This window comes from Rutidosis leptorrhynchoides, chromosome 4 (assembly GCF_046630445.1).
Source record: "Rutidosis leptorrhynchoides isolate AG116_Rl617_1_P2 chromosome 4, CSIRO_AGI_Rlap_v1, whole genome shotgun sequence".
NCBI classification, from domain to species: Eukaryota; Viridiplantae; Streptophyta; class Magnoliopsida; order Asterales; family Asteraceae; genus Rutidosis; species Rutidosis leptorrhynchoides.
This window is the reverse complement of record NC_092336.1, coordinates 404,073,956-404,084,931: the sequence shown is the minus strand read 5'-3', so window position 1 is coordinate 404,084,931 and position 10,976 is coordinate 404,073,956. Positions and strand designations below refer to the sequence as shown.

Here is a 10,976-nt window from a genome sequence, read left to right as displayed (position 1 = left end):
TGTAGATTCGGTAAACCAGATTCTGTATCAGAAACTGATCAGAAATACAAGTAACACGCCCAGATTCAGTATAGATTCGGTAACCACAAGATTTGTAGCCTGAGAACACTTAAAACCAATGAATTAAGTGATACCGAGATTCTGATTCGGTATCTGACTCGGTAGTCAGATTCTGTATGAATTTGAATTCAAACACAATTCAATTCCTTTGAACTAGATTCTATAACCTTGCTGCACAAGGAAACAAGTTAGTATCACACAAAATATCAAAGATACCGAATGTATAGGATACCGAATGTCAACTGTAACAGTTGACAATACCGAGTCTAAGTATGAAAACTTAGAATTCAAACGAATCCTTTCTCAAATCACACCAATTAGCTGCGTATAACCAAACTGAATGTGATAGAATCACAAACACACCACAATCTGCAACACTGATTGAGAATTAATAGCTTTGAAGCAGATTCGGTATGGCAGTTACGATACCGAATGCAGATCAAATCTTCAAAACTTGAAGAATTGATGAAATTAAACCGTCAGAAATGTGATTAAACACCTCACGATCACAACTATAACCTCAAACCTTTACTAAACTACAAAATCAAGCTGGAAATGATGAATACCGAGAGTTTTAGCCACGAACTCTAAAAATCAACTTGATTCTTCATAATTGATGTTAAAAAGCTGTAATGATGATTGAAACTCTTTCTAATCAACCTAATACACCTTCGCTGAACTTATCACAAGAATCTGAACGTCAGATTATCAGATTCGATTATACCGAATCTGATTCAATATACCGAGAGTGCTCAGATTATGTAATCTTCAATCTCTGGATCGATCTAGTGATGTAATATCACTCCCTGGAAGCTCTGATACCAAATGATAGGTCAGATCATGTTGACATTAGAAGAAAAGACAAGTTAGAATGAGATTCGGTAAGTGTAAAGGAGACTCGGTATGAGAGAGAATCAATAAGATTTATATTCCACAGCTTCTAGAACTCAGTTACAATGCAATGGCTATCTAATTAGGACTACTTAGGTTCCTTATATAGCCCTCTTCTAAGGAACCATCATTTAAGCTTATTTTACATTAACACTATACAACTTCGGGGTCCTAACAATTTATATGTAATGTAATGTATTTATATCCTACAGTAATTTATTAACCTCTATATATAAAAATATATGAATACAACTATTGTTATCTCTATCTTTTTCTAAAATATACATCTACATAGCTACTGAACTACTATTACGTAATAAACATTTCAGACTCTATGAACATTGTTTTTTTTAACGGCATCTCCATGAGACCATGAACATTGTACCTTGCTATTAAATATTATGAACCATTAACCATTAATTTTTAACATAGTTCAACGCTACAACCTCTCACAATGTATGTGCAGTTTAACAAAAGCAATCCATTAAGAATGTATGATCTAGCAACTCTAATGTTATGTAAATTCGGTACCATTCGGTAGTATACCGAAAATACCGGTACTGAGTGTCCTTGTAATTTATGAGATCAGGCACATATCAGTGTGAGAACAATTACTTATTTCAATGACAACATGCTGGTCAGTTTCTGATTCGGATTCAAGTGAAGGGGACTAATAAGAAACACACGATTGTAAAACGTTGAATCTGCAATCTTAAATAAGTTTCTTGAAAATTTTCAAATAACAAATTTCATGAATAAGTTTCTTTAACAATTTTATCAATCAACACATTAAAACTTTGATTAATTAGGTAGAGACGACACGCCACAAATCCTTCAAAAATCGAGCGTTCTCCAATTTGCTATTCTTCCAAAATGATTCAGTCATTATAAAATTAACTTGCAACAAAACAAAGAGACGAAAACAATGAAAAATGAAATCAACAATAAAACAAACCTGCGATTATAATTTCAGTGTTCTTCTAGGGAAGGAAGAAAAGAACAGAGGTTTACATGCGATAAATTAAATTAGATGAATCAACCGACAAAACCAACATATCACAGTAAAAAATCAAACAAAGATGAAGTTACCTGATGGAGAAAAAGAAACGATAAGCCACTACAGTGATGGCGCCGGTTGGAGGTTTAGGGCTCAAACCCTAATCTTTACCCTAAATCAACAATCGATTTATAAAACCTAGAAGGAGCGTAATCCTTCATCAGGATTAAAACCCTAACAATGAGTTTTGATAACAATTTGGTTTTGGAGTAACATCGATCAATAATTAGATTTTGGGTTTTTTTTTTTATGACTTGCTATTGAATCGATTAACAATATAAAGATGTTATTCTAACCTGATTTACGCGATTTCGGATATAAATTTATTTAGGGTTTCTCTGATTGATGATGAGAGAATTTTGGCAGGTTGAAGAATTGTGCGTGTACTGAATTGAGATGAATACAACCTCTAATTTCTTCTTTCCTACCCGTGTGATTTTGATTAAGGAGGGGTAATTTAGTCATCAAACAATTAATCAAGGTGATTATGAGGTCATAATCTTGATTTAAAAATTTGAATGGTCTAGATTATGGATGTTAATGATAATGAAAGGCTAGGATTAGTGATTTGAATTTTTGATGATCTATAAATAACTTTGTTATTATAATATATAAAGGGACTTTTGTAATCAACTAATTCAAGGCCAAGATTATGAGGTCATAATCAAGATTAGCAAAAAATAAATGGTCTAGATCATTGATGGAGAATTGAATGGATGGTTATGATTAGTTGTGTCTACTTCAAATGACTTATTTTACTCTTTATTATTATATTTAAAAGAGATCTAAAAATTGTTCTTTTTTTTTTTTTTTAGTATATCAAAATGTTAGCCACTAAATAATTATTATATATAATTAGCTTAAGACCAGCGAATTCGCGGGACTTTTTTATATGTCCAATCGAAGCTGAATTTAATAAGTGACATTATGTATTTAACGAACTATATGAGAAGTGTCGCAAGTGTTTTGATCATGTTGTTGTAGATAATAGTGTATATGGTGATCTTTGATAAAGGTATGATTCAGTGTGTCTTGATTCATTTTACATCATAAAATAAGTAGTCAGGCTGTTGATACATTTTTGAAAATCGACCAATATTTTCCGACACTTAACTTTTAGGATGTAAAATATATAGACATACATTACATATAGTTTATAATTCATATTAAGCTATAAGCTATATGTATAAAGAAATTAGTAGTCTTCCATAAAGATATCAACCACCACCATGAAATCAATCATTCACTCACACATAATAGTTAGAACCATTTCGATAATCATGTGAATGTCAAGGCGACAAAGAAATCAATTTCATTGACATGATGTTACCAATTTATATTACGTTTTGCAAGTACATCTTATACATGCAAGTATATCTTATAAGTATAGAAAGATTACAATTACAATATATATAATGATTTCAAAGTCCAGCATAATCCTTATTCAAAACTATGATACGAAAATAAATTATGTAGTGTACAGTCTTGCTTAGTAAGCTTGTTTCGATATCCATTTGTCACGTAATTCCCGTCTTATACTGAAGAACTGAAGTCACCCATATATTAAACCAACTAAAGAATGTATGTATGAATCGAACATAATTGTCCTAACTTTTTTTCCACAAGTGATTCAATAAATTATTATTTGAATAAGCTTTTTTTTTTTTTTTTTAACAGCGATTGGGATCACCCGAGGGGGACTAAACCACCCGTTGCGATCATCTCCCGTTTCGACTATGCGGATGCAGCGATAATAACCCCGCCCCCATCGCTGCCCGGGAGGAAACCTTGAAACCGATCCAAGGGCATGGCCAAGATACTTCATGACAGGGAATGAAATTGTGTTTTAATATGTAGCCAACGGGTGTCGAACTCCTGACCTCCCCTAAAGGAGTCAGGCCACCAACCGTGGGACAAAATAAGCTTTTTACCTCTGTATAATATATCAAATACATCTAACATCTATATCATTTCAAAATAGTACAATTCATAGATATTCTAAAAATAATCAATATAATTACTTCTCTTAAGCCCAAGGTATCGTACCTTTATATAGTGATACCGCATAGTATCTGAACAGGCCTTCAATTTCAGGGCGACCAGTAGGGTACGGAATTGACCTGTAAAATGAATCGCGAAAAGTACTGAAGTGAGTCTAAACATGCATAAGAGCCGTGTTCAATATTTGTCCCAACTAATGATTCTCCTTTTAATGCTGCTTCTTTTGAAGTTGTTGCAGATGGAGTGCCAAGTAGAAGAATCTTTTTCCGAGAATCGAATTGCAGTACGGTGAAGAATCAATAAACCGTTGTTTATTGAAATCATACCAGACAACAACATTTCCATAGTAAATCATTATTGCGGTGTGAAGTCTCAATTTCAAAGACCTATTAGCTACTTTCATCAATATTGTTTTTTGAAGAAACTCAACCATTTGATTACGTTAGAAGGGTAGCATAATAGTTTTGAAAATTTTATATTCGGTTTGTAATCACATAAGATGCTAACTAAATCTGTTCAAGGACGTTGGAGGGTTAACCCAAACCAACCCGTTTCGATCCATACAAACTTTTGAGTCAGGTTGACTGGTTAAACAACCCGATTAATCTGTTTATTACTCAATGCGACAACTTCAACCCGTTTATGAGTATATGGGATGAAACTGAGCTCATTCACAGTGGTTGAATTCTCCAAAAAAAAAAAAAAAAAAAAAAAAACTATGTTAATAACTTATAGTATACTATTTTTTTATAATATTTTACTTGTCAGTGAAATTAAAAAAAGAAAGAAAGTAATCATAAAGTTAGCTACTCCGCCCAACTTAACCAAACTCATAATTAAATGACCTGTTTTGACCCATACCACATTTTGACCTAATACCCAACCTTCCTATTATGCCAACTAATCCCTTATGAAATAAACTAAGATAGAAAAGGGTACATGAACGTACAGTGATAGTTACTGGATAAGATCCAGCAAGTTTGTGGAACCAGCATACACTAAAGAGATGATTCTTGAAGCTGTCTCTTGCGTGTTCTTCTTTGAGTACTTTCCGTTGCACTTTATCCTGGCTACCCAATCCAACTCCATGTCTTTTAATATTACCCAGCCCGCCAATACTACAATCTCAACATTGTTGAATTGTAAAATCACAGTCAGAATTCCTCAATATAAACCGGCTAAAAGTTGAACGAACCTTTAATTAATAAGTACTACCTGCAAAACCCATGCCTTTGCAATGAAGTACCTTCGGCTGTAACTGTAGGTGATTGTGAATGTGACAAATTCAAAACATGAGAAATAACACCACATCAGACAATATATGGCTTTCTTTAAAATGTAGTATGTATAGTAATACTTACGTTTTATCTAGGAGAATGTAGGAGAATCCGTGTTGTTTACTGTTTGTTGGTCTTTTTGCGATCCAACATCTGTAAATGACTGCTTCAATGGTTTTCATCCTGTCTCCAGGTTGAAGTGCTGAGAAGGTGTTACTTGTGCTATTTCAAAAAAAAAAACACACACACATTCTACAACACAATTTATATATTAACAATCATAAACAATAGCAAATCAAAAAGACAACAACAAAAGTACCTCCGGCTGTAACTGTAGGTAATTGTGAATGTGACAAATTCTAAACAGGAGAAACAACACCACATCAGAAAATAAAACCCTAAGAACTAAAAAACAACCAACAATAATCGAACACCATAAAACATAAATCGTGTTGTTGTTGCAGGCATTGCCTTCCGTTTTGAGACCACGGGCCCCATTGCTGCTCGTGGATTCAAATTTTATTTTTAGTCAAGATTTTCTTTTTCTTCACTAACCATTTGATATGATTCTTTCCTCCATTTTATCCTCAAGGCCAAACACAAAAGCACACCTCCTTATCGTTTCATCGGGAAATCTACAAATTGTTGCAAAATTATTTTCCCATGAACCACTACATACCTCTCCACAGTTGCGGGGTTTGAAGATACATGAGCAGGGTGATTCTTGTCAAATTCACCCTGCATACCTCTCCACAGTTGCAAAATTATTTTCCCATGAACCACTACATACCTCTCCACATTTGCGGGGTTTGAAGATACATGAGCAGGGTGATTCTTGTCAAATTCTAGTAATCTCTTTATAACATCAACTTTTGACGCACGTGTTCTAACGACCCGTCCTAATCCATATGGACGAAGTCCATATCGATTACAAACGATTCACAATAGTTGATTTCATTTCGAGGTACTTGACCTCTATATGATACATTTTACAAACATTGCATTCGTTTTTAAAAGACAAACTTGCTTTACATCGAAAATTGACAGCATGCATACCATTTCATAATATATCCAACTATAATTGACTTAATAATAATCTTGATGAACTCGACGACTCGAATGCAACGTCTTTTGAAATATGTCATGAATGACTCCAAGTAATATCTCTAATACGAGCAAATGCACAGCGAAAGATTTCTTTCATACCTGAGAATAAACATGCTTTAAAGTGTCAACCAAAAGGTTGGTGAGTTCATTAGTTTAACATAAATAATCATTTCATAATTTTAATAGACCACAAGATTTCATATTTCCATTTCTCATAAACATACGTCCCATGCATAGAGACAAAAATATCATTCATATGGATTGAACACCTGGTAACCGACATTCACAATATGCATATAAGAATATCCCCATCATTCTGGGATCCTCCTTCGGACATGATAAAAAGGGGCATATTCGGTTTAATAATCCAACCATAGAATGTAGTTTCGATCACTTGTGTCTATTTCGTAAAGCATTTATAAAAGCAGCACATGTATTCTCAGTCCCAAAAATATATATTGCAAAAGCATTTAAAAAGGGAGCAAATGAAACTCACCTAATGTATTTTGTAGTAAAAATACATATAACAACATTAGACAAACTGAACAATGCAGGGTTGGCCTCGGATTCACGAACCTATATCATTTGTATATATATTAAAATGTATAATCGTATTTGAACAAGTTTATATATTATAACTTGAATTATATATTATACTTATTTAGTTTGTGTATATATTTTAAATGTTTAATATCTATATATTTAGTTATATTAATATATCTCTCTCTATATATATATGGTTAGTATTATATGAAAATATTCTTAATTCGTTATATATAATTATTTATATATAAATAATGTTATTATAATTGGTAGGTGATATATAAACTGTTAATATGATTATAATATATGTATTAAGTATATTTTCAGGTACAAAATATTTATTTGTAACGAAAATGATAGTTTTGATAATAATGATTTACTAATAATAATAATAATAACTTTCTTAATATTGATAATACTACTATTAATAACGATATTGTTAAAATTGATACTTATGTTAATAATAATAATATTAAAACTAATAATTACGATAATGATATTTATACCAATATTAGTGAGAGTAATAATAACTTGTATTGTTTTATAATAACACTAATAATAATCCTAAACATATTCATAATAATAATAATAGTACTAAAAATGGTACAATTACTAATATTTATAAAAATAATAATAAGTCGCATTATTTTGTCACTAATTATAATGTTTATAATGATAATTTTATTATGTTCCAAATAATGATAATAATAATAATAATACTAATCATAATGCTTAATAATAATAATAATACTAAGTAATTATAATAACTTTAGTAATAATAACAATTATAACAATAATAATAACAATAATAATAATAATAACAATAACAATTACAATTACAAACCAACAATAATAATAATTATAATAAGTAAGTAAATAAATAAAGACTACCTCAAATAAAAGGAGTCCCAAAAAAAAAAATACTTGCCCTCGCCCGGCTAGAACCCTTGACCTCCCGCTCACACTCAAACACTCTGAACCCTTCCACCACCCATATTTTTCTGTTATATATTCGACTTCCATTTTATATAACCCGTGTTTCGGCCCAATCAGGAAACTATAGCCCAACAGAAAACATATCGGCCCACTAGTGCACAAGGATGTTATGGCCCGACTATGGCCTGTTACTAACTCGATCAAGTCACCAGCTCAAGTTATCTGATTCTTTTTTGATATATTGAATCATGGTTCGGTTTATATTAAAAAAAAAAAAAAAAAAACAAACTTTATACGTGGTGAAATTGGAAGACTCGTGTCCTCATGCTATCCTTTCGGTTTAAAAAAAATTGAGAAAACTCCACCATCATGTGTCCGCCACTTATCTTTCTTTTTGTATATTGAACACTTGGGTGGGTCACGAAAAAAAAAACAGCAAAAAGGGTCTTGTTTTCTCTTGATAATTGGTAACCCAATTCATAGCCACCAATCTCTTCTTTACCATAATATAATACCTTACATGATTTAAGTGGATTAGATACTTGGAAGTCGTCCGCCAAAATGAAAAAGGAAATAGAGAACGTGCATGGTTATCATCAAGAAATAGGAGCTGTATACTTTAAGTAGATGAAATCGAGACACACTAGAAGAGAAAATAGAAATATATAAAGTGAAGATTGTGAGTTGTGAATGAAACAAGAAACAAGAGTGCAGCAAGATCACGATGGTTTACCATGAAGAAGCAATTTTATGTAGCGGTCTTAGCGAGTGGGTTTAGATAAAGATAACTAAGGTGGTGGTTACGTTGGTGATCGATGAAGGAAACATAAATTGTGGTTCGATGAAGAGCTCGAAGGTGTCCAAAGGATTAGTGATGATGAAGGTGTTGGTTGATCGAAGACAAAGGTGATGGGTTTGATAATTATTTGAAACCGATAAAAATTATGCAAGTTAATGAAGGAAAGAGAGAAAGAAAGGTGGCAGTTTGTGGTGTTTCTTGATGGACAGGATAGTTGCAGTAGTTTTTGGTCTTCTTTCATGAGTTGCAGTCGAAAATATATATAAAGTGAATGAAGAATTGATGTAATAATGTATTTGATCACTATTGATTGTGTTTGGTAATTGAAATCGACCTGTAATCTATTGGCGACATATAGAATCAAAATCAGAAGAAAGAACCAAAAATTTAGAATATAAAAAGGTAGATTAGGACTGGGACGTACAACAGATTTTGGTTGTATGTGTTGAGTGGATTCGAATGGTAATAAGTTTAGAGACAGAAACAAGAATCACCAACAGTTATGATTGAGATGGACATGATTGAGATGGACAATGGAATTTGATTCCTAGAGATATTACATGATAAATATAAATACTAATAGTAATTAAAAATTGTAATTACATTAAAAATCATCTAAATTACTAATAATAATAGAAATAATAATAATATTAATAATAATATCATTAATACTAATAATAACAATAATTATATTAATAATAGATATATTAATAATGGTAATAAAAATAATATGATAACATTAACAATATTGGTATAATAATAATACTAATAATCATGTTATTATTAGTTTAGTAAATCACATGTTTCAAATTTTATATTAACATTTAATATTAATAGTTATATTAATAATGAAATAATAATGATATTATATATCAACTATATTTTAACTTGTTATTAAAATTGATATTACATATTATTATATATATTAATACATTTAAACATATACGTATCTATTTACAACTTGTGGTTCGTGAATCGTCGGAAATAGTCAAAGGGTAATTAACTACATGAATATAGTTTCAAAATTTTCGAGATTCAACATTACATACTTTGCTTATCGTGTCGAAGTCATATAAAGATTAAGTTTAAATTTGGTCGGAAATCTCCGGGTCATCACAGTACCTACCCGTTAAAGAAATTTCGTCCCGAAATTTGAGTGAGGTGGTCATGGCTAACAATAAAAATGTTTTCATGACGAATATGAGTTGATAAATAAAGTTTTATCATCATTGAGTAATATGGAATAAACAATTTTATTATTCGAAGCGTACGAGTGAAGCTATCACGGAAGAGTGAAATAATAAAGACATGATTCATCATAACTTTTGACTAGTCATGGTTAAATTCTGGAATTCAAGGAATTTCAAAGAAAATCTTGGAAATCTATAAGATCTGATTCTTCGAGATTTAAGGAAATTAGGATCTCTTTAATTAAATACGATGATCTGTCTCGATTACTTTGTCTGATATTTCCACTATAAATGAACCTCTTTCGTTCCATTATTTTCACCACTTCTATACTCAATTCCCAAATTTAAAAGATTGTGAGAATACTTAATCCAGTTCCGATCCTTGTCCTTATCGTTACTATCGCAACAATCATTCTCCTTTTCCAACTTCCTCCGGAGGAATCTGTTTACTTCTACTATGCTCTTGGGATGATACTATTCTTAATTATACCGTGTCTTTATATTGCTATTTGTATTAGTATCCACAGTTTGTAACCTCCATGTTGTTATTGAGCTTTATATTTTCTCTTATATTTTGGAGCTCTTTGCCTTTTTATTCTCCTCTTGGCCTCTAGTAAAGCGAGTAACGGTCCAGAATTCGTAAGTACGGAGTTTTGAATGAACTTTATGTCCTAGATACGAAAGAACGTAATAGCACGATTTGATTTGCCAAATTATCAAAATTACAGAGAATAGAACTATCAAGAATATATTTTCTTGATATGTTCAGAAGTTAAGCAGAATGAAAGAGTTATGTAACATGACACATGATGACATTATAATCTGTGAATTATCATGTCCCATTTAGAAATTCAGCATGACTTACTATAATATAATCACGTTGATCAAGTGTCATTATATTATACTAACTCAAGCATCAATTCCCAACATTACTTCAATAACATTCATATTTTAAGCTCGAAAGTTTACAGAATATAGAAACTAACAGTTTCTATATGATGTAATACTGATAGCACGAAGAGATTAATGATTTCAGATAAGATTAGTTATAAAAATATATTCAGAAATATCGAGGATATTTATAATGAAAGATACGATAATATCTCGGAATATCT

General features: G+C 31.3%; 1 long non-coding RNA gene across 2 annotated transcripts; it reads right to left on the bottom strand.

The window, feature by feature from the left end:
* Window positions 1-3,336: 3,336 nt before the first annotated feature.
* Window positions 3,337-6,015, bottom strand: LOC139844109 (uncharacterized). 2 transcript variants are annotated; one of them, XR_011757828.1, is made up of 4 exons: window positions 5,371-6,015; window positions 5,225-5,267; window positions 4,055-5,127; window positions 3,337-3,554 (listed from the first exon to the last, which is right to left on the bottom strand). It is a non-coding gene; the product is annotated as an uncharacterized lncRNA (long non-coding RNA). The 2 variants fall into 2 exon arrangements; XR_011757827.1 differs by lacking the exon at window positions 3,337-3,554 and having other exon boundaries at window positions 3,894-5,127.
* Between the last annotated feature and the right edge of the window lie 4,961 nt (window positions 6,016-10,976).